The sequence below is a fragment of the Muntiacus reevesi genome, chromosome 15 (assembly GCF_963930625.1).
Source record: "Muntiacus reevesi chromosome 15, mMunRee1.1, whole genome shotgun sequence".
NCBI lineage: Eukaryota > Metazoa > Chordata > Mammalia > Artiodactyla > Cervidae > Muntiacus > Muntiacus reevesi.
This window is the reverse complement of record NC_089263.1, coordinates 17,028,385-17,053,658: the sequence shown is the minus strand read 5'-3', so window position 1 is coordinate 17,053,658 and position 25,274 is coordinate 17,028,385. Positions and strand designations below refer to the sequence as shown.

The window sequence follows — 25,274 nt, the reverse complement described above, 5'->3', positions numbered from 1 at the left end:
GGCTCAACAAGAGAAAATAAAACCCAAGTCTCCAGGAAATAGTTTAAGGATAGATCCTCAAAGTGATTTTTAAAATATTTCTTCTCAGCACTACTCTTTTATCTGACCTCATTAAAATGTCTCAGCATTGTTTATTCAACATACCACTTAATCAAAACCCTCTGCTTCATTCTTCCCAAGATTCATTTGTAATCCATATGAGCAAACATTCTGGAAGGTTATAATGAAGAGAGATATAGGAGAATTATAACAGCTTTCTTTTCTTTTTTGAACAGTAAATATTTTAGTAATCCATTTCCATTTCTAAAGTTGGTTTGTCTTTGAATCATATATTACTTTGCTTTAGATAAAAAGCACAGAACATGTCTGAAAATCTAAAAAGATTGGAAAGAGATTCAAGGAGCTATATTTCTTAATATTTACTTCTTAATCTAAATCTTTACTTCTCATGTGTAAATGCACGACACACTAAGTAGAGCTACCAGCCCTAAAAACTGATGTTGTCATCTGGTAAGAAAATAATTAATAGTTCTTCATCTCTTGGAGAGTGTTTGAATAGGATATTATTTACTGTAGATTCAATAAATATATGGACAATCAAATAAAGTCATTCAAGTAGAGAGCCTTCATTTCACAGATGAGAAAAATCAAGGCCCAGAGAGGTTAAAACAATAACGACTTAAAAGCATGTATAATAATTTTAATGTGGGCTTCATTTGTCCCTGAAGACTCATCCCCTTAGATGTTCATTGTCTCAATATTAAGAAAAATAATTTTAGCAGGGGTTCTCGTGACCACACTTAGAGATCCGTCAGAATTATGCTAAGAAGTAAAAGCAGAAGTTACCTTAACTTGAAGTTTGGTATAGTGACTGACTTGAAATATTAATGGAGAATGAACAAGGTGGGAAAAACTCAAGAGCTGATTTCTGCTTGAGTCTTTTGGTTGAACACAATGAAAGAAAGCAGTGTGCCCACAATATCTCCCACCCCATGTGCTCTTTTAGAACTTTGGAGTTCCTCCATCAAGAGATGGACCCTCTTGCCACCCCCTCTTGAATCTGGGTGGACTGTTTCAAACAACACAACATGGTAGAAGTTGTTAGCAGCCTAATTGTTATGAGGAGACCAAAACTCCCCATCCCTGGAGAGACCACACAGAGCTGTCCTAGAAATGCAGCGCCCTGCAATCCGCCCCCCACCACCACTTTCCTGCTCCCTGATCATCCAAATCTAGCTACTCTTTTGCTGTCACTGCAGGAAAGATCCCAAGTCAGAAACATCCAGCCAAGAGCCTCCCAATTCTCTGACTCATAGAAATTTAGATACAAGGAAATAATTTATTCTTCTACAACACTAAGTTTTGAGGTGATATGCTGTGCAGCAATAGTAATTGAAACAAAGATGATTTCTCATGATCCTCTTTCTTTAAAAGTCAAAAGGAAGATTTGCAAGGTAGATATGAGACTGCATTTGTTTTTTTAAATTGGGGTATGGGTTCTTTGCAATGTGTGTTAGTGTCTACTGTACAAGCAAGTGAATCAGCTGTGTGTGTGTGTGTGTGTTTGTGTGTGTGTGTGTGTGTGTGTGTGTGTGTGCCCCCTACCCTTGGACCTGCCTCCCACCCCTCTGGTTCATCCCAGAGCTCTGAGTTGGAGCTCTTTGTGCTTTATAGCACTTTCCCACTAGCTAGAGATTTTACATGTGGTAGTGTATATATCTCAGTCTTTATCTCCCAGTTCATCTCACTCTTCCTTACCCCTCCATGTCCACATGTCCATTCTCTGCATCTGTGTCTCTATTCTTGTCCTGCAATAGGTTCGTTTGTATAACTATTCTAGATTCCACATATATGCGTTAATACACAATATTTGTTTTTCTCTTTCTGACTTACTTTACTCTGTATGACAGACTCTAGAAGATAGCATTTTTCTTTTTTTTTCATTCTTTGAAGGTTGATGCAAGGCATTAGGCACTGGAGCAGCACATGCATATTATCTCTTACCTGCTGACTCACCCTGTTTGTCTGGAGCATCTCCTAAGTTCCAGCCACTCACCAAATCTCCCTCCTCCTTCAGCTGGTCTAAGTCCTTGACCAAGTGTGCTTACAGGGCAAAAAGTGCCAGCTTCTCTACGTGTCACCCACAGAATCCAGGTTTTTAGGTGCTTACAGAAAGATGTGGATTTCTGGTTGTCTTTATGGGTTTCTTATGAGTTCTTGTTTTCCATGTGGATTCCAGTTCATCTTCAAGGTTTCCAGTTTGCCTTTTCTTTTGTCTACATCCATCTTTCCTTTCCAACCGCAGAACTGGCTGACTTATCTCAGCTTAGACTCATCTTCATGTTTGCAGACTCCTCTATCAGCTTCCACATAGCTTGAGGTCCACCGCTTACAGCAACTCCTTATTCTACATCACTCTCAGAGGTTGGCTTCTGTGATCAAGTCCTGACTATTACAGAGATGTTCCTTGGAATGCTCAGATTGATCTGTGAGCTGAGATAAATGGAGATGTCTTGATTCATTCTTGCTTAGGGTTAGTCTGCATTTTCCTAGGAAAGCCATTTGTTTTGGGAATCTGTGTAGTTTCCAGTCATTCCAGTAATGTAAATGCCTGTGCTCAGAGTCCAGAAGCTGGAGGGAAGGCTGGAATTTTCGAAATGCTCATGCAGAGATTTGTGTGAATTCTGTAAACAGCAGAATCCAACCTGAGTGAGTTCTTAAAAAAGAACCTGTATTCATGATTTCATGAGTTAGAAGTTGATGATACTTAACTGTAGTTGCTTTTCTTCAGGAAATCTGAAGCCATTAATGTATTTATCTTTTCCATCAATCCTCTAGTCTGTATATTTTTTAAAGTTTATTTGGTTATGTCAGGTCTTACTTGTGGCCTGTGGGGTCTAGTCTCCTGACCAGGGTTTAAACTGGGGCCCCCTGCATTGGGAGCACAGAGTCTTAAACCACTGAACCATCAGGGAAGTCCTTAGTATATCTTTATATAGCACCTATTATTCTGTTTAAGACAACCAAGATCCTGTTCAGATTTGAAATATTGGAAAAGGTGTGTTTGTGTGTATATGTACGTGTATGTGCTCAGTAGCTCAGTTGTGTCCAGCTCTTTGTAACCCCATGGACTATAGCCCACCAGGCTCCTCTGTCCATGGATTCTCCAGGCAAGAATACTGGAGTCGGTTTCCATTTCCTTCTCCAGAGGATCTTCCCGACCCAGGGATAGAACCTGAGTCTCTTGCATCTCCTGCATTGGCAGACAGATTCTTTACCACTGTACCACCTGGAAGGCCCATTGGAAAGATAGATGCAGATAAATAGAAGCAGTACTATTAGTAAATAAACTGATTTTATAAGCATTATAAGAATTACATATTCAATAGCTATTGGAGACATAGAAGTAACTACCTGCACTGTAAATCTGTGTTTTATGCTTTAAAAGGAAGGGGACAAAGGGGTAGAGGGGTTCTCCATATGGCATCATATATTTTTCATAAACTGTGAACTTTCAAGGCCATTTTTACCATTTTATAGGATGGGGATAATGATGTTAGATGTTTTGTTTTGATACCTGGATTGCTGTCTAAGCTCTTTATAGAAGGATATTTCTAGAGTAATGTTTGATCTCTTTGGCTATGAGTACCATCACGGGATTCTCAGATGGCACAGTGGTAAAGAATCTGCCTGGCAATGCTGCAAACACAGGTGATTTGGGTTTGATCCCTGGGTTGGGAAGATCTCTTGGAGAAGAAAATGGCAACCCACTCCAATATTCTTGCCTGGGAAATCCCATGGACAGAGGAGCCTGGCCGGCTACAGTCCATGGGATCACGAAGAGTTGGGCATGACTGAGGAAACAAACATGACCTTATGGGAATGAGAAAACCCATGAAAAAGAACCTCTTGTCCTTAGCTTATTTTTGAAACAAAGAAAGCAAGCAAAGTGAAAGACAGAGGCCAACAATCACCTCATTATCAGTAAACTGTCAGAAGGCAGTTTCATATGAGAGTTAAGTCAGCCTATAAGCCAACATGTACAGCAGAAAGATAGACCTTCAGAGTCATGGACAATTCTGAAGCAGAGCAAGTCCTGTACGTGAGGGTCCTACAAGGATACTGGAAAACTCCTGATTCCACGGCTTAGTGTGTTCTCAAGAGGAAAAGGAAAGAAAAACTGACAAAGAAAGCATGGCTATTCTAATAGTGCATTCTAGCTCAGCTAGCATGGATTCAAGAAAGAACTGGCAAGGGGCAGGACTATGGCTCTAAATGAGTGCCGTTTGCAAAGAAATAAATGCAAGAAGTGGGACAAGGTGCTTTCTTTTCTTTCCCCCATGAACCTTATAACATACCTCCCATTTAAAAACAACCAACCAACCAAACCTTGAGGGACTTCCCTGGTGGTCCAGTGGCTAAGACTTCTTGCTCCCAATGTAGGAGACCTGGGGTTCGATTCCTGGTCAGGGAACTAGATCCTACATGCTGCAGCTAAGAGTTCTCATGCAGGAATTAAAGTAAACCCCATGGTGCAGCTAAAGATCCCACATGCCACAGCTTAAAAAAGAAAAAAAAAACACAAAACAATAAAAGATCAAAATATCCCACGTGCCACAACTAAGACCCAAGCATAGCAAAGTAAAAATTTTAAATACTTCCTCAGCAGCAGTGGCGGCAATAACAGCTTCCCAAGTGTTCTTTCTTGTTTGGGCATTTCTTTCACCATAAGTGTATCTTTGTTACAAAATCAAAGTGTTAGTCACTTGGTTTCGTGTCCAACTCTTTGCGACCCCATGGACTGTAGCCCACAAGGCTCCTCCATCCTGTCCTGGGATTTTCCAGGCAAGGGGGTCTTCCTGACCACGGATCAAACCCGTGTCTCCTGCATTGCAGGTGGTTTCTTTACGGTCTGAACCACCAGAGGAGCCCTGCAACTTCTTGGTAGGAATGACTCCTAATGCCACCTTAGTTCCTTAGTTCCTGTTTCCTTATCAGTCTGTTGAAGTAGGCATGTTGTCTGCATCAGATCTCCACTGAAATTACTCCTGAAGCCTTTATTGCCAAATGCAATATTTCTTCCCTGTCCTCATGTCTCCTATGTTTTCTGCTACACTTGACAGGTCCCCACCTTTCTGGAACTCTCCCAATGACTTTCATTTAGAAGCATCTTTCCAAGTTCTTTTCCTGCTTCCTGGGTTTCTTGATAATCTCCGTGATATTTTCTGAGAACTCTGGCAACAGGGATTCCTCTTCATTTATCTTTAAGGTCCAGTGCCTTGCACAGTACCTGGTGCCTGGTGGATGTAATTACCCCTTCAGTAGCCAATTCTCTGTCCTGGGCCATGAGATGCAGCTCATTTTTTCTTTTCCAGAAGTTCAGTGTCCTATTTGCCTAGGGAAGGTGACTCCTTATCCAGCCCCAGGGGTGGATAATGACCTGTTTAATCAGATCATGTAATTTCCCCTCCCCACTAATTGATTTAAACATGGACTCATTATGCAATCAGGTGCAATAGAGAATAAGGTTCTAGGGCAGTGGTTCCCAATGTTTTAGGCACCAGGGACTAGTTTCCTGGAAGACCATTTTTCCAAAGAAAGAGGAAGAGAAATGGTTTCAGGCTGATTCACATAAGGATCTTGGAACCTAGATCCCTCACCTGTGCAGTACACAGTAGAGTTTGTACTCCTATGAGAATAATCAATCCTGAATATTCATTGGAAGGACTGATGCTGAAGCTCCAATATTAGGCCACCTGATGTGAAGGGCTGATTCATTGGGAAAGACCCTGATGCTGGGAAAGATTGAGGGCAGGAGGAGAAGGGGTGACAGAGGATGAGATGGTTGGAAGGCATCATAGACTCAATGGACTTGAGTTTGAGGAAACTCCAGGAAATTGTGAATGACAGAGAAGCCTGGTGTGCTGCAGTCCATTGGGGTCACAATGAGTCAGATACCATTTAGCAACTGAACAACAAACAGGAGAATCTAATGCCACTGCTGATGGCAGCAGGCAGAACTCAGGCAGAAATGCCAGCGATGGGGAGGAGCTATAAATATAGAGGAAACTTTGCTTACTCACCTGCTTCCCATCTGCTGTGTGACCCAGTTTAACAAGCAATAGACCAGTAGTGGTCCATGGCCTGGGGGTTGGGGACTTATGTTCTAGGGGGTTTCTGGGGTAATTTTTCAGAATTAATAAGAAAAGGAAATAGATTAGTTTGTTAGGGGTGCTATAACAAAGCAGTGCAAACTGGGTGACTTAATGACAGAACTACATTGTTTTTCAGTTCTAGAGGTTACAAGTCTGAAATCAAAGTGTTAGCAGGTTTGGTTCCTTCTAAAGGATGTAAAGAATCTCTTCTAAGCTTCTATCCTTAGCTTTTAGATGGTCATCTTTGGGATCACTTAAAAATTCTCCCTGTATATATATCTCTGTATCCATATTTTGCCTTTTCATGAGGACATCAGTCAAATTAAGGCTAACCTTAAAGACTTCATTTTAAATTTATTACTCTGTAATGACTCTATCTCTAAGCAAGTTCACAGCCTGAGGTACTGGGAATCAGGACTTCAACCTAAAAATTGTGAAGGTGTACAATTCAACAGATAGTAAGGAAAAACTTTTCTTTAAGATTACTGATGTCTGGAGCTACAGCAGCCACTTTGTAACCATGAGAAGGCAAGATAGTTCAATTCAGTCACTCAGTTGTGTCTGACTATTTGAGACACAATTGATTACAGCACACCAGGTTTCCCTGTCCATCACCAACTCCCAGAGCTTGCTCAAACTCATGTTCATCCAGTCAGTGTAGCTATCCAACCATCTCATCCTCTGTCATCCCCTTCTACTCCTGCCTTCAATCTTTCCCAGCATCAGGGTCTTTTCTAATGAGTCAGTTCTATCCATCAGGTGGCCAAAGTATTGGACCTTCAGCTTCAGCATCAGTCCTTCCAATGAATATTTAGGACTGATTGCTTTTAGGATTGATTGGTTTATCTCCTTGCAGTCCATGGGACTCTCAAGAGTCTTCTCCAACACCACAGTTCAAAAGCATCAATTTTTCAGCGCTCAGCTTTCTTTGTAGTCCAACTCTCACATCCATACATGACTACTGGAAAAACCATAGCTTTGACTAGACAGACCTTTGTCGGCAAAGTGTATGTCTCTGCTTTTCAATATGCTCTCTAGGTTTGTCACTCTTGGAGAGCACAAACAAAAATTGTGTGCATTAGGAGCCAGGAGAAAGGAGCAGTGTCCCCAGAAGAAACTGAACCAGCCTTGCCTGTGAGTGTCCAGGAGTCTCCGGCGGAGGCCTGGGTCGACAGTGGCCTGCTGCAGGGTCAGGTGCACTGAATTCAACAGTGCAGGTGAAAGTCCTTGTGAAGGGCATTACCTTCATTACCCCTACTATAGTTTGGCCTCTGGCTAAACAACAGGGAGGGGACACAGCCCTGCCCATCAACAGAAAATTGGATTAAAGATTTACTGAGTATGGCCCTGCCCATCAGAACAAGATCCAGATTCCCCCAGCCAGTCTCTCCCATCAGGAAACTTCCACAAGCCTCTTATCCTTTTCCATCATAGGGCAGACAGGATGAAAACCACAATCACAGAAAATTAACCAAATTTATCACATGGACCACAGCCTTGTCTAACTCAATGACACTATGAGTCATGCTGTGTAGGGCCACTCAAGATGGACGGGTCATGGTGGAGAGTTCTGACCAAACATGGTCCACTGGAGAAGGAAATAGCAAACCATTTAGGTATTCTTGCCTTGAGAACCCCATGAACAGTTTGAAAAGGCAAGATGGTTAGCAGGCCAATAAACAGAAAGTGGTTGAATAATTAGAGAATCTGATCCTTGTTGGCATCTTTGATCAAAGTAGTGTTTTAGGAAACCAAATAAGTCTATGGTTTACATTCTGTTTGGATTGGAGTGGGGTGAAACTGAGAGCAGATAAACTTTAGTTTAAGTGCCTGTTACAATAGTTGTAGTGCAATGACTTGAATTAAAGTAGTGAAAAGAAGGGATATGTTCAAGAGGCATCAAAGAGGAGAATTTCTTATAAGAAGAAAGATGGTAGCCAGAGCTCAATTTGGGCCATATTCTTACTCCTCCCTCTTCTAGGGCTTCTAGTGCTGATAGCTGCTTGGATTGCATGCAATTTAAGAAAAAGATGAAAAAGAAAGAGCCAGTTATTCTAATAAGCATTTCATGAATACAAAGGCCTTGTGAATTGAACTTTTCCTTCTCCCCACTGATACAATTCTAGATATTACCTGACAGTCTAAATATAGGCAATTAAAGTAGGTATTTCAAATCAGTGTTCCCCCAAACTGTGATTTATGAAATGCTAATTCTGTGAGTTATTAATCCTCTGTCCGTGGGATTTTCCAGGCAAGAATACTGGAATGTGTTGCCATTCCCTTCTCCACGGGAATTTCCTGACTCAGGGATCAAACCTGGGCCTCCCATATTGCAGGCGGTTTCTTTACCATCTGAGCCACCAGGTAAATAAATCTTAGACAGATCAAAGGTGAGGAAAGACATGTTTGGAACCCAGGTGAATTCAGAGATTTGGGTTAAGGTCCACCTTGCAGGACTTCTCAGAGCCTTCAATGTTCAAGTGCAGCGTGACAGAAGTGCAGTATTTATAACACTTATGAAATGCAGGGTTCAGTGTTTGCAAACGTTTTATCACAGAGCTCTATGGAGCACTGCTCTAAACCATGCTCCACTCGAGGCTCCTTTTTGCCCTCTAGTATATCCCACCATGGCGATTCAGTCTCCTCCCTGTAAGGGGCCTGTTATGGATGGGATTGCCAATTCCCTGCTGACCCGTGAGCCTTTGTGCAGTGATATTGACACCCCATTTAAAGTATTGAGGCAGAAAGAGATGAGGCATACTACAGTATGAACAGAGCTATTCCCAGGAGACAGGGAGGAGGAGAAGAAATTTATGAGCCTGCTTCAGACCAGGTAATGGGCTCAATATTTGGCAAGACCAAGTGGGCATTGAGAGTCCACACTTGGAGTAGAGCCCACCAAATAAATGGCATTTGCAACAGGCGCCTCTGATAATGGAACTTTCAAGTGACAAATGCAACTGGTCGTTCCCTGGGGAGAGTTTTTCTGGACTCATCTTCCTGGACATATGTTATTTTTTATTATGAGTCCCCAAGCAGTGGTGGTGTCTGCATTTTACAGCAAGATTGTGTTTGCGTTTTATGTCCAGGCTCTCTCTCGGGAGTCTCCCATGTCTGCACAACAGGTAACATGCTTTAGAAGTTGGGAACACACGGGAACCTGGGTTCCAATCTTGACTCTACGTTTTATGGATTTTGCTTTTAAGAAGATATCTTAAAATCTTTAGACCTCAGTTTTCTCATCCATAAAGTGGGAATACTGATAATAGCCCCCTTAACAAACTATTTTGAGGCTTATTCAGACCCAAAGCTGGGCAAAAAAATAAATGCTTAATGGGTGTGTGTGCTCAGTTGCTCAGTTGTGTCTGACTCCTTGCAACCCCATGGACCGTAGCCCACCAGGCTCCTCTGTCCATGTGATTCTCCAGGCAAGAATACTGGAGTGGGTTACCATTTCCTTCTCCAGGGAATCTTCCTGATTCAGGGATCAAAGCTGCATCTCGGTCATCTCCTGCATTGGCAGGAGGATTCTTTACTACTGGTGCCACCTGGGAAACCCAAATCCTTAATAAATGTAATAAAATACAAAGATTATATGAACTTTCAATACATTGCTGAATTATTTTTTGCAACACTGCCACACACTTTTAAAAGAAGGTATTTCCAGGCAGAAGCTATGGCATATGCAAACCTGTAGAAGTGAAAAGAAAGTATTTGTTGCTCAGTCGTGTCTGACTCTTTGCGATATCTGGACTGTAGCCCACCAGGCTTCTCTGACAATGGAATTCTCCAGACAAGGACACTGGTGTGGGTAGCTATTCCTTTCTCCAGGGAATCTTCCTGACCCAGAGATTGAACTTGGGTCTCTTTGATTGCAGGCAGATTCTGAACCACAAGGGAGGAAATTGAAATGGGAGTGAATTGCAAACAGTGAACAGAGCTGGGCTTTAGGGTTCAAGATAGATTATAGCCAGCTATAGAAAGGAGTGTGTGCCATGTTGTAGAGCTTGGGCCCTACATCCATGGCAACTTACTGGAGGATTAGGTGTGGAAGGACATGGTTAATTCCTTGCCAACTAGAAAGGTCACTTTGGTAGGAGCGTGGGACTGTGTGCGTAAGTGCCAGAGTTTGAGATCCTTCACCTTCGTATAGTTTGCTGTCTAATTTAAGATGTTAATTTGTTGATCCAATAGGTATTTACTACTGATGCATCATGGTTGACATGATTGGCTTGTGCATGGTTATGACCATGAGTTTGAGCAATATCTGTGTGATGTTTACTGGGTTAGGCTAAGAAAGTTGAATACATACTATTTTTTCAATAGAATATTATGCCCTTAATCTGCATACCAGATTTCTCATCTTGACATTTCATGCAGCTTTATGATGTGATATCACATTCTTCAAATAGACTCTTCTCCTGGTTCTCCTGGGAGAACACTGTTTTCATTGGTCTCTAGTGGTGGCAGGTGCATTCCTGCCTCTGAAACTTGGCTCAGAGCATTTCCTATCCTTCCACCTCTTCTCTATCGGGATTAACTTTTTCATTAGGGCACATCCCCTATGTGACAGTGGCATCGAGTGCCCCAACCTTTTGCTGTCTGAACTTTCTCTGTACCACTTTTAAATGTATTGTTTGTATCAGTTTGTTGGGAGTTAATCTAAACTATTGCAGCCATGAAATTAAAAGACACTTACTCCTTGGAAGGAAAGTTATGACCAACCTAGATAGCATATTAAAAACCAGAGACATTACTTTGCCAACAAAGGTCTGTCTAGTCAAGGCTATAGTTTTTCCAGTGGTCATGTATGGATGTGAAAGTTGGACTGTGAAGAAAGCTGAGCGCCAAAAACTTGATGCTTTTGAACTGTGGTGTTGGCGAAGACTCATGAGAGTCCCTTGGACTGCAAGGAGATCCAACCAGTCCATCCTAAAGGAGATCAGTCCTGGGTGTTCATTGGAAGGACTGATGCTGAGGTTGAAACTCCAATACTTTGGCCACCTCATCCGAAGAGTTGACTCATTGGAAAAGACCCTGATGCTGGGAGGGATTGGGGACAGGAGGAGAAGGGGATGACAGAGGAGGAGATGGCTGGATGGTATCACCAACTCAATGGACATGAGTTTGAGTAAACTCCAGAAATTGGTGATGGACAGGGAGGCCTGGTGTGCTGCGATTCATAGGGTCGCAAAGAGTCGGACACTACTGAGCAACTGAACTGAATCAAACTGAACTGAATCTAAACTGCTTTACAAAACTGCGTCTCTCTTTCTGAAAAAATTTTTGTTATAACTTGAGCGAGGTATCTGAAGCAGTGATGAAGTCTACGTGTCCTGGGATAATGGAGAAGGAGAAATAATAGCTGAGGGATTGGTGGAGCTTTGGGTAGGAAGGTCATGGAAATTTCTCTGGCTGCAGGACTGGCCTTTGAGGCAAGTGCTATCCAGTCCAGTATGCTCAAAAGCATAATGGAAAAAAGGAAAATTGTGAGTTTAATTCCTATTAGTATTTTGGAAATTTCATTAATCTCTCTAAGCCTTGGTTTTCTCATCTGTAAAGTTGAAACAGGAGAGAAGGAGGCAGGACACACAACCTTTAAAAGAATGACAGCCATAGGATGTGACAAATACTGGTTAGAATCAACTGGGTCTAAGATGGCAGAAGAAGTGACTTCCAGTAGACCTTGACCTTCATTATATGCTCTTTGTAATACATTAGTATCTAAATGAACCCACCAATGCCATGGCAGTTCTGAGGCCAACCATAAAAGGTAAAAAATGGATCGTGACCCAATTCCTGGAAAGTCTTGCTCCTTCCTCTGAATAATTGTAATAACTCTCCCATTCATTAGCCTATAAAAATACCCAGCCCATAAAAACTGACCACACCATATTTCTAAGCTTCTTGCCTGCTCAAATGGCCCAAACTCTCTGTTGAGTGTGTTTCCCTCTAAATAAATCCACTTCTTATCTATCTCCAAATCTGTCACGATGAAGCAAGAACCTTAAATTTACCAAGAACGAAGTACGGCAAAAAAAATCTTTTAATTTAAAAAACAAACAAAACCTACCTCTCATAGTGTTATTGTGGAAATTAAATCAATGAACTTACACAAAGCACTTAACACTATGATTGATGCATAATAAGCACTCAATAAATGATGGTTATTATTATTATTATAGTCTGTAAATGAGAGGTTACAATGAAGTGCTCCTGGAACTTAGAAATAAATTACCCTCTGTGAGAGAAAGTACGAAAAATCAACACATAAAAAATGAGATTAACCATCTGTGGAATTAAGCTCTCCTCAAATGGTCTGCATGTCTGTGTGGCTGCAGAGCCTTGGGGATCACCCAAGTCTAATCAAGTAGGCAGTGGTATAACATTACAAAGGCCCAGCTGGAAGGTGATTGATGAAAAAAAAATAGCAAAAACCTGGACTCCAATCAATTATATTAGCATAACTGAAGAAAGATCTTGTCTCAAGAGAATTGATGGACTATAGAAAAAGAAAGGGTCAAAGATCAAGGTTTTGCTATTTTTCCTTCAGCATCCTGGGAAGGGGGGGGGAAGGGGATGAAGAGAGTCAGAGGCCAGAAGGGAAAGCTAAGGACACAGAGACAGGAAGACAGAAAAGGAAAAAAGAGATAATGGCAGAGAGATGGAGAGACAAAATGGAACAGAAAGTTGGGAAGAGAAAAGAAATTGTATCCAAAATACATGGATATCCAGAGTACAGTTGGTATTGTTTTTCAGTCCCTAAGTCATGTCCTATGTTTGTGACCCTGAGGACTATAGCACGTCAGGCTTCCCTGTCCTTCACCATCTCCCAGAATTGGCTCAGACTCATGTCAATTGAGTCTGTGATGCCATCCAACCATCTCATCCTCTGTCGCCCCCTTCTCCTGAACCAAGAGGATGAAATTGTCTTTCCCTCAGAGACAATCTAATATTGTTTCCTGTTCTTCCAAGCAGCATTGTGATCACAATATTAACTTTCAAGGCCAAGAGATATTTCTAACAGCTCCTCTTATCTTAGTAATGGGACTCAGCAGCTGGGCCTATATGAGGCCTCAATTGTTGGAGGGGTGAAGTGACTCTAGGAGGACTTCCTGGTCAGTACTGACTCTGGAAGTGCATGGAGGAGGCCTGCAAGAGGAGTCCCTGACTACAGTTGATCATGGCTAGTCATGACTGATTAAATTTGAAACTATTCAATGAAGAGAAAGATTGAAGGCAGGAGAAGGGGATGACAGAGCACGAGATGGTTGGATGGCATCACCGACTCAATGGATCTGAGTTTGAGTAAACTCCAGGTGTTGGTGATGGACAGGGAGGCCTGGCGTGCTGCAGTCCATGGGATCGCAAAGAGTCAGACACAACTGAGCGACTGAACTGAACTGAACTGAATGCAAAGATCATCTATGCCCAGCATTTTCTGTGCAGAACTCTGGGTTACCTGGAAGATAACTGGGATGATGCACTTGCCTTCCAGGACCTTTCCGTCCAGAAGCTCTGTAAACTTGCACAGTAATCCTCAAATAATTGATGCCAGCAGGGATCAAGGTGCTGTATCATCATGTAGAAAGCAAGGACTAATTCTGCTGAGGGGGCTGTCCTTGAGAGGTAGACGTGTTGGAGGAGGTGGAATTGGAAATGACACTTAAACCATAATGAGAGACAGATAATAGGCTGGGGATGACATTAAACATTACAGATAGAGATTAGAATGCGAATAATAGGGATGTGTTTCCAATGGAAGGTGGTGGTGAACTGGAGATCATCTAGTGTCTTAGTCAGTTCAGGCTGCTATAACAAGAGCTACATTGCTGTTGTGTAGTCACCTAGTTGCCTACAATTGCAACCTGATGGACTGTACCCTGCCAGGCTCCTCTGTCCAGGGGATTTTCCAGACAAGAATACTAAAGTAGGTTGCCATTTCCTTCTCATGGGATCTTCCCAACCCAAGGATGGAACCCACTTCTCTTGCATTTCCTGCATTGGCAGGTGTGTTCTTCAGCACTGAGCCACCAGGGAAACCCAACAAGAGTCACAGGCAGCTTATAACAACAGACATGTATTTTTCATTTCTGGAGGCTGGATATTCAAGGTTTGGATGCCAGCATGAATAGGTTCTGGTGAGGCCGTTTTTCCAGGTTGCAGACTTTCAACTTCCCCTCGCATCCTCACATGGCTCAAAGAGGGTGAGAGTGCTCTCTGGCCTGCCTTTTCAGTCAGTTCAGTTCAGTTGCTCAGTCGTGTCCAACACTTTGTGAGCCCATGAATCACAGCACGCCAGGCCTCCTTGTCCATCACCAACTCCCGGAGTTTACCCAAACTCATGTCCATTGAGTCAGTGATGCCATCCAACCATCTCTTTCTCTGTCATACCCTTCAATCTTTCCCAACATCAGAGTCTTTTCAAATGAGTCAGTTTTTCCCATCAGGTGGCCAAAGTATTGGAGTTTCAGCTTCAACATCAGTCCTTCCAATGAATATTCTGGACTGATTTCCTTTAGGATGCACTGGTTGGATCTCTTTGCAGCCCAAGGGACTCTCAAGAGTCTTCTACAACACCAGAGTTCAAAAGCATCAAATCTTTGGCACACAGCTTTCTTTATAGTCCAACTCTCACATCCATACATGACTACTGGAAAAACCAAAGCCTTGACTAGACGGACCTTTGTTGGCAAGGTAATGTCTCTGCTTTTTAATATGCTGCCCAGTTTGGTCATGACTTTCCTTCCAAGCAGCAAGTGTCTTTTAATTTCATGGCTGCAGTCACCATCTGTAGTGACTTTGGAGCTCAAAAATAAATAAATAAAGTCTGTCACTGTTTCCATTGTTTCCCCATCTATTTGCCATGAAGTGATGGAAACAGATGCCATGATCTTAGTTTCCTGAATGTTGATCTTTAAGCCAACTTTTTCACTCTCCTCTTTCACTTTCATCAAGAGGTTCGTTAGTTCTTCACTTTCTGCCATAAGGGTGGTGTCATCTGCATATCTGATGTTATTGATATTTCTCCCGGCAATCTTGATTCCAGCTTGTGCTTCTTCCAGCCCAGTGTTTCTCATGATGTACTCTGCATATAAGTTAAATAAGCAGGGTGACAATATACAGCCTTGATGTACTCCTTTTCTTATTTGGAACCAGTCTACTGTTCCATGTCCAGGTCTAACTGTTGCTTCCTGACCTGCCTACAGGTTTCTCAAGAGGCAGGTCAGGTGGTCTGGTATTCCCATCTCTTTCAGAATTTTCCACAGTTTATTGTGATTCACACAGTCAAAGGTTTTGGCATAGTCAATATGCAGAAATAGATGTTTTTCTGGAACTCTGTTGCTTTTCTGATGATCCAGCAGATGCTGACAATTTGATCTCTGCCTTTTCTAAAACCAGCTTGAACATCTGGAAGTTCATGGTTCATGTATTGCTGATGCCTGGCTTGGAGAATTTTGAGCATTACTTTACTAGAGTGTGAGATGAATGCAATTGTGTAGTAGTTTGAGCATTCTTTGGCATTGACTTTCTTTGAAAGGTTTGAAATGAAAACTGACCTTTTCCAGTCCTGTGGCCACTGCTGAGTTTTCCAAATTTGCTGGCATATTGAGTGCAGCACTTTCACAGCATCATCTTTTAGGATTTGAAATAGCTCTACTGGAATTCCATCACCTCCACTAGCTTTGTTCATAGTGATGCTTCCTAAGGCCCACTTGACTTAACATTCCAGGCTGTCTGGCTCTAGGTGAGTGATCACACCATTGTGATAATCTGGGTCGTGAAGATCTTTTTTGTACAGTTCTTCTGTGTATTCTTGCCAACTCTTCTTAATATCTTCCGCTTCTGTTAGGTCCATACCATTTCTGTCCTTTATGGAGCCCATGTCCAGAAATCTAATAGAGATTTACCAAGAGAACACACTGCTCATAGCAAACACCCTCTTCCAACAACACAAGAGAAAACTTTACACATGGACATCACCAGATGGCCAACACTGAAATCAGGTTTATTATATTCTTTGCAGCCAAAGATGGAGAACCCCTATACAGTCAGCAAAAATAAGACTGGGAGCAGACTGTGGCTCAGATCATGAACTCCTTATTGCCAAATTCAGACTTAAGTTGAAGAAAGTGGGGAAAACCACTAGACCATTCAGGTAGACCTAAATCAAATCCCTTATGGTTATACAGTGGAAGTGAGAAGTAGATTTAAGGAACTAGATCTGATAGAGTGTCTGATGAACAATGGATGGATCTTCGTGACATTGTATAGGAGACAGGGATCAAGACCACCCCCAAGAATAAGAAATGCAAACAAGCAAAATGACTGTCTGAGAAGGCCTTACGAATAGCTGTGAAAAGAAGAGAAGTGAAAAACAAAGGAGAAAAGGAAAGATATACCCATTTGAATGCAGCGTTCCAAAGAATAGCAAGGAGGGATAAGACAGGCTTCCTCAGTGATCAATGCAAAGAAATAGAGGAAAACAATAGAATGGGAAAGACTAGAGATCTCTTCAAGAAAATTAGAGATACCAAGGGAACATTTCATGCAAAGAGGGCTCAATAAAGGCTGACTTTTTTTTTTTTAATTTTATTTTATTAGTTGGAGGCTAATTACTTCACAACATTTCAGTGGGTTTTGTCATACATTGACATGAATCAGCCATAGAGTTACACGTATTCCCCATCCTGATCCCCCCTCCCACCTCCCTCTCCACCCAACTCCTCTGGGTCCTCCCAGTGCACCAGGCCCGAGCACTTGTCTCATGCATCTCACCTGGGCTAGTGATCTGTTTCACCATAGATAATATACATGTTGTTCTTTCGAAACATCCCACCCTCACCTTCTCCCACAGAGTTCAAAAGTCTGTTCTGTACTTCTGTGTCTCTTTTTCTGTTTTGTATATAGGGTTATCGTTACCATCTTTCTAAATTCTATATATATGTGTTAGTATGCTGTAATGATCTTTATCTTTCTGGCTTACTTCACTCTGTATAATGGGCTCCAGTTTCATCCATCTCATTAGAACTGATTCAAATGAATTCTTTTTAGCAGCTGAGTAATATTCCATGGTGTATATGTACCATAGCTTCCTTATCCATTCATCTGCTGATGGGTATCTAGGTTGCTTCCATGTCCTGGCTGTTATAAACAGTGCTTCGATGAACATTGGGGTGCACGTGTCTCTTTCAGATCTGGTTTCCTTGGTGTGTATGCCCAGAAGTGGTATTGCTGGGTCATATGGCAGGTCTATTTCCAGTTTTTTAAGAAATCTCCACACTGTTTTCCATAGTGGCTGTACTAGTTTGCATTCCCACCAACAGTGTAAGAGGGTTCCCTTTTCTCCACACCCTCTCCAGCATTTATTGCTTGTAGACTTTTGGATAGCAGCCATCCTGACTGGCGTGTAATGGTACCTCATTGTGGTTTTGATTTGCATTTCTCTAATAATGAGTGATGTTGAGCATCTTTTCATGTGTTTGTTAGCCATCTGTATGTCTTCTTTGGAGAAATGTCTGTTTAGTTCTTTGGCCCATTTTTTGATTGGGTCATTTATTTTTCTGGAATTGAGCTTCAGGAGTTGCTTGTATATTTTTGAGATTAATCCTTTGTCTGTTTCCTCATTTGCTATTATTTTCTCCCAATCTGAGGGCTGTCTTTTCAACTTACTTATATTTTCCTTTGTAGTGCAGAAGCTTTTAAGTTTCATTAGGTCCCATTTGTTTAGTTTTGCTTTTATTTCCAATATTCTGGGAGGTGGATCATAGAGGATCCTGCTGAGATTTATGTCGGAGAGTGTTTTGCCTATGTTCTCCTCTAGGAGTTTTATAGTTTCTGGTCTTACATTTAGATCTTTAATCCATTTTGAGTTTATTTTTGTGTATGGTGTTAGAAAGTGTTCTAGTTTCATTCTTTTACAAGTGGTTGACCAGTTTTCCCAGCACCACTTGTTAAAAAGGTTGTCTTTTTTCCATTGTATGTCCTTTCCTCCTTTGTCTAAGATAAGTTGTCCATAGGGTTGAGGCGGCGCCGGGGCTGGCGGAGCTGGCTTGAGGGCGGCGGAGGCGGTGCCAAAGGGGCCCGGTGAGGCGCGCTGGGGGTTGGTGGCCCCCAGAAACCTGTCGCTTGCGCGGTCCCTCCGGCGCGCTGAGTCCGGGCGGCAGGCCCGACTGTGGAAGGCAGCATGTCGGTGGCGGGGCTGAAGAAGCAGTTCTACAAGGCGCGCCAGCTGGTCAGTGAGAAGTTCGGAGGGGCGGAAGGGACCAAGCTTGACGATGACTTCAAAGAGATGGAGAAGAAGGTGGATGTCACCAGCAAGGCTGTGACAGAAGTGTTGGCCAGACATTGAGTACCTGCAGCCCAGCCCAGCCTCTCGGGCCAAGCTGACGATGCTCAACACGGTGTCCAAGATCCGAGGGCAGGTGAAGAACCCTGGCTACCGACAGTCGGAGGGCCTGCTGGGCGAGTGCATGATCCGCCATGGGAAGGAGCTGGGCGGCGAGTCCAACTTCGGGGACGCTCTGCTGGACGCCGGAGAGTCCATGAAGCGCCTGGCTGAGGTGAAGGACTCCCTGGACATTGAGGTCAAGCAGAACTTCATCGACCCTCTGCAGAACCTGTGCGACAAGGACCTGAAGGAGATTCAGCACCACCTGAAGAAGCTGGAGGGCCGCCGCCTGGACTTTGACTACAAGAAGAAGCGGCAGGGCAAGATCCCCGACGAGGAGCTGCCATGGAGAAGTTCGAGGAGTCCAAGGAGGTGGCAGAGACCAGTATGCATCACCTCCTGGAGACTGATATCGAGCAGGTGAGCCAGCTCTCTGCCCTGGTGGACGCCCAGCTGGACTACCGCCGGCAGGCCGTGCAGATCCTAGATGAGTTGGCCGACAAGCTCAAGCGAAGGATGCGGGACGCCTCCTCACGCTCCAAACGGGAATATAAGCCCAAGCCGAGGGAGCTCCTGGACCTCGGAGAGCCCGAGCAGCCCAATGGCGAATTCCCCTGTTCCGCGGCCCCCAAGACCACAGCTTCATCATCTTTCCGATCTTCTGACAAGCCCATCCGGACCTCCAGCGGGAGCATGCCGCCCCTGGACCAGCCGAGCTGCAAGGCCTTGTACGACTTCGAGCCTGAGAACGACGGGGAGCTGGGCTTCCGCGAGGGCGACATCATCACGCTGACCAACCAGATCGACGAGAACTGGACGGCCAGTCAGGCTTCTTCCCCCTCAGCTACGTGGAGGTGCTGGTGCCGCTGCCCCAGTGACCACCCCTCCGTCGGATCTCTGCATTCCACACGGCCAGGGCAGTGCTCGTGGCTGGCGGGGCAGCCCGCTTCCTGCCGGTCCAGGGGCAGCAGGGTCCCCGTTTACACTAGCACTCACCGCCAAGGGGCTCCCTTCCCCGCTCCGCGTGGCCGTCTTGGGGCTGGGCAGTGTTCCCCATCCTGCTGCTCTAGACTCTGCCCCCAGCCCACCTGCTCGCCCCAGGAGGCTCACACTAAGGTGCTCTTAGAAACACTAACTCCTACCACTCTCCAGGGACCGGCGACTCCAGGTGGACCTCCTCCTCTCCCCCCCACCTCTTTCTCACACACACAGATTCAAACACACGTTCTTTCCCACCTCCATCCACACACATACATGCACACTCACATCCTCTCCTGTTTCCATCCAGCATTCACACACGTACACATGTCCTCTCCCACCTCCATCCCTTGCAGCCCAGAGACTTGCCCTAAAAAGGATGGGACTGAACGTTGGTGCGATGGGGTGTCTAGGCAAGACCCCCTAGCTGAGACTCACCACCCTGCTTTTAAATTCCCCCTCCAGGGTCCCCTGGACCCATGAATGCCTACAGATGCCACCTCCCTGGAAGGCCCTCACTCCTTCCTTCTGGCTGGGGGCTCACGAAGAGACGAGCCTGGGGGTCTCAGAGGCCAGGGCCCCCAAGGACAGGCCATCTCCCTCCTGCAGGGCACTGAATCCCACACACTCTGGCCCACCGCCCCATCTCCAGCCAAGCACAGGGAGCATCTCTCTCTGGCACAAGCTGCCATGACCAGCAGACACACACAGTGCGTGTACACATACACATACACATACAGACACACACGGGACCATGGGAGCCCAGCCTCCACTATGTGGAAGGTGAAGCACAAAGGCTTTGACAAGTGAATGTTCCTGAGCCCTGGCTGCTGGGACCACTGGGGAGTCCCGGGCAACTCCCTGCCCCAAGCCAGCCACCACACCCTCTCTGGACAGTGGCTCAGGCATCTCCACACCAAGGTAGGCAGCTGCCCAGGCCAGCAGCAGACCCTGAGCCTGGCTCACATTCCTTTCCTCTGGTGACTGATAAAGTCCCCAAGGACACCAGGCCCCCCCTTATCGTCCCTGAGGCCCCCTGGTTAACCAGCATCTGGAGGAGGCACAGATGTCATAGCCTGGGGCAGATCCAAATGTAATCCTGATGTTTTTTTAAAAACATATTAAATGTCTCTTTCTACAAAAAAAAAAAAAAGGTGTCCATAGGTTCGTGGATTTATCTCTGGGCTTTCTATTCTGTTCCATTGATCTATATTTCTGTCTTTGTGCCAGTACCATACTGTCTTGATGACTGTGGCTTTGTAGTAGAGTCTGAAGTCAGGCAGGTTGATTCCTCCAGTTCCATTCTTCTTTCTCAAGATTACTTTGGCTATTCGAGGTTTTTTGTATTTCCATACAAATTGTGAAATTATTTGTTCTAGTTCTGTGAAAAATACCGTTGGTAGCATGATAGGGATTGCATTGAATCTATAGATTGCTTTGGGTAGAATAGCCATTTTGAAGGCTGACTTTTATAAGGGTACTAATTGTATTCGTGAGGTCTCCACTCTCATGACTAATTACCTCCCAAAGGCCCATTTTCCTAATTCTGTCCCAGGAAGGGTTAGGAGTTCAACATATGAATTTATAGGACAATGCAAACATTCAGTCTCTAGCAACTCGATATGCATGATGGAGAAAGTCAACTTACCAAAGCACCTTTGGTTTTGAACCCCTTGGTTTCTACAATAGGATCCATGGGATAAGTGCTCAGTGAAAGTTCATGACTATTTTGATTTTCATGCTTGAGAGAGATATTTCCTTTGACAAGGAATCACAGGTCATTGAATATCCCATGTTCCAAGTACTAGATTTTCTCAAATAAGTTGCTAAAACATGTTCCACAGGGAAAGTGGAGAAGAGAGTCAGCACTTGGGACCACCTGAGGAAAAATAGGGATGAACCCCATTTGTTTTAAAGGCTTTCTATGTACCAAATACATCAATTGTATATCAGTTGACCTAACTTAAATCCATGCTGTTCCTGTTCAGCCCCTAAGTCATATCTGACTCTTTGTGACCCGAAGAACTGCAGTCCAGCAGACTCCTCTGTCCTTCACTCTTTCTCGGAGTTTGCTCAAATTCATGTCCACTGAGTCAATGATGCTATCTAATCACCTTATCCTTGCTGCTCACTTCTCCTCCTGCCCCCAGTCTTTCCCAGCATCAGGGTCTTTTCCAGTGAGTTGGCTCTTCACATCAAGTAGCCAAAATATTGCAGCTGAAGCAACAGTCCTTCCAATGAATATTCAGGGTTGATTTCTTTTAGGATTCACTGGTTTGATCTGTTGCAGTCCAAGGAATTCACAAGAGTCTTCTCCGGTACCACAGTTCAAGAAACCCATGGACGGTATGAAGAAGGCACTTTCCATACCAGATGCTAAATGCCAGCTCCCCACTGTTGGTGTTCCTCAGACACTTCCTGTTTGAACACCAAGCCTGAAGGACTCTAGCTGTTCCATGCTAAGGGAGGCAGAAATGGCATGTGTCACAGTCCCAAATTAGTATGTTTTTTGAAAAAAAAATTAATAGACCTTTAATTTTGGCTGGGAGAGCTGGTTTCAGTCAGGTGTATTTATAAGAAAAATTTCACATGTATTGAACAAGTGGGCTTTTTCTACACACACAAAGGAAATGGGTGGAGAAGAGAAAGAAATAGCTAAACTTGAGATCAGTTAAATAATTGGGTTATTTGGAAATCAGCAGGTACCTATTTGGAGAACAAGTTCCATCATCTGTTTTCAAAATCACCATTTTTCTCAGATCCAAGTGTTTCTCCTTTGTCTGAGTCCTCACTGCTGAGTCTATGTGGGAAGCACTTCTTGACAGCAAATATATTCTGGCAGGGTTTAACATGCACACATTTTACAATTAAAATAAACATTTGAAGAATTTCCTATCCTGGAGGGCTTGAAGATTAAGAGATCTTCTCTTCAGAAAGATTTAAAAATGTTACTTCTAAAAACTGATGAACTCCTTTAGCTTTGAAACTAGTTTGGGTCAGTGATCAAACATGCGTTGACCATTTGCAACATGTAAGACACCATGGGTGTGGCAGGTGGTCAGTATGGGGCTAAGTGAGGGGGGAATTCCTACTCCTAAAAATGATTCTAATCCCTTTGAGCCAATATGTCCTGAAAGAGAATAGAAATGTACAAGGCAATGGATTGTATTTTCCTCTATTAGCCAGTATCGGCTCGGGAAAGTAAACACCATACCAGTTATTTTTAACATTCAGAATTTAATATAGGGACTTAGACAGGAATTGAATAACAAAGGTAAAAGTGGCCTCTCAGTTAAGTTAAAGATTCTGACTTCAGGAAGTAGATACCACCTCCACCCCTCCAGACTGGGGAAACTAAAGAAAGAGAAAAGACTATTTTTAAATAATTTTTATTGGAGTGTAGTTGCCTTATAATGTTGTGTTAGTTCCTACTATACAGCAAAATGAATTAGTTATATATATATGTGTGTGTGTGTGTGTGTGTGTGTGTGTGTGACACACGTGCATCTCCTCCCTTTATTTCTTCCTTCCCGTCAGGTCTCCCCAGAGCATTAAGTGGAGTTCCTTGTGCTATACAGTATGTTATTATCAGTTATCTGCTTCATACATAGTGTTAGTAGTGTATATGTGCCAACCCAGTCTCCCCATTCCCCTCACCTCTCCTTATCCCCCTTGGTATCCATACATTTGTTCTCTGCATCTGTGTCTCTATTTCTGCTAGGCAGATAGGATCATCTATACCATTTTTTAGGATTCGCCTATATTTGTTAATACACGGTATTTGTTTTCTGACTTCCTTCACTCTATATGGCAGTCTCTAGGTCCATCCGCATCTCTACAAATGACCCAATTTTGTTCCTTTTTATGGCTAAGTAATAGTTCAACGAATATTGTATATATGTACCACACTTTCTTATCCATTCCTCTGTTAATGGAATGTTTATAGTAGCACTATTTACCACATCCAGGACATGGAAGCAACCTAAATGTCCATCAGCAGAGGAAAGGGGCTATTAGAACCCAGGGGTGTGGAGGAGGGGTCTTACAGAGTAGGGCATAGATCTCTGAGGAGGGAAGGTAGCCCGGTTAACAGGGGTTGCTGTGGGTTTCAGAGGAGGCTCTGCAAGGAGCTGAGACCCAGACCCCTAAGGAGAAGATACAAGGACGCCAATCCTAGCAGTGTGTAGGAGGTATGTGGGAGAGCGGAGTATTGACAATGGAATCAGTTGCTTCTACAAGCGTGGAAATCCATTGCTGAAGTGAAGCTGAGAACGTGCATGTGTGTTAGGTCGCTTCAGTTGTGTGTGACTCTTTGTGACCGTATGGACTGTAGCCCTCCAGGCTCCCCTGTGCTTGGGATTCTGCGGACAAGAATACTGGAGTGGGATGTCATGTCCTCCTCCGGGGGATCTTTCTGAACCGGGGATCGAACCTGCGCCTCTCGTGTCTCCTGCATCGGCAGGCAGGTTCTTTACCTCTAGTGCCACCTGGGAAGTTGACAGCAACATGAAGCAATCAGAAGAAAGCTGTCCCCTTTCTTCTGCATCCTCCTGATCGCCCTCTAGTGTCCCCTCTTGGCAGGAATGAGCAGAGTTCAATTCAGTGGCTCGGTTGTGTCTGACTCTGTGAGACCCCATGGACTGCAGCATGCCAGACTTCCCTGTTCATAACCACTCCCAGAGCTTGCTCAGACTCATGTTCATTGAATCAGTGATGCCATCCAACCATCTCATCCTCTGTCATCCCCTTCTCCTCTTGCCTTCAGTCTTTCTAAGCATAAGGGTCTTTTCCAAGGAGTCAGTTCTTCACATCAGTTGGTCAAAGTATTGGAGTTTCAGCTTCAGCGTCAGTTCTTCCAATGAATATTCTGGAAGAATATTGGTTGACTAAGATTGACTAGTTTGATCTCCTTGCAGTCCAAGGGACTCTCCAGAGTCTCTATGGTGGTGTTATTTCAAATAACACTGCTTTCTTTCTTCCCTTGTAACTATCATATGAGGAAGTGTGAGCAGGTGTGGGAATACTTGGTGAGCTTGGGAAGAATTCTTAGGAAGCCCCTTTTCTTGCAGGAGTCATACGTATTTAACTTGAATTTATCTAATCAGTGACTTAGAAGAACTCAACTGAAAAAAATTGTACATGTACAATAATAAAATTATATTAATTTAAAAATGAAATTATGCATATACCCTTCCTTCCTGTGAGATATATTGTGTATGATCAGTCACTTTAGTCATGTCTGACTCTTTGCGACCCTATATACTGTAGCCCACCAGGCTCTTCAGTCCATGGTATTCTCCAAGCAAGAATACTGGAGTGGGTTGCCATTTCCTCTTCTAGGGGATCTTAGAGGATCTTCCTGACCCAGGGATCAAACCCACATCTCCTGCATCTCCTGAATTGCAGGCAGATTCTTTACTGCTGAATCACCAGGGAAGCCCCATGATATATATTATATATGGTTATGTATGATATATAATTGTATAAAAATACATTTCTAATGTATATTATATACATAATATATATATATCTTATATTTATATGTATGTATCTATTTACTTATCAATCTCGTTATAGCTGGTCTACTACCCCTAGTTGGATTATAAGCTGTTCAACTCGTAAACAGTGGTTTGCATGTAAGATCTTTTATTTATTTTTCCTCCCAGTTAGGTTGCCCTCCGAGATTTGAAAACTTCCCCCAGACCCGCCCGTGAGAGGGTTTCCTGGTGTTTGGAAACTTCCTCTATTAC

At 43.6% G+C, this 25,274-nt stretch overlaps 1 long non-coding RNA gene and 1 pseudogene across 2 annotated transcripts in view; both read left to right on the top strand.

Moving 5' to 3' along the window:
* Positions 1-25,274, top strand: part of LOC136147537 (uncharacterized) — a 512,485-nt gene that overhangs the window by 242,930 nt on the left and 244,281 nt on the right. The gene's annotated exons all lie outside the window — the stretch shown is intronic.
* Positions 18,239-20,677, top strand: LOC136147110 (endophilin-A2 pseudogene; annotated as a pseudogene).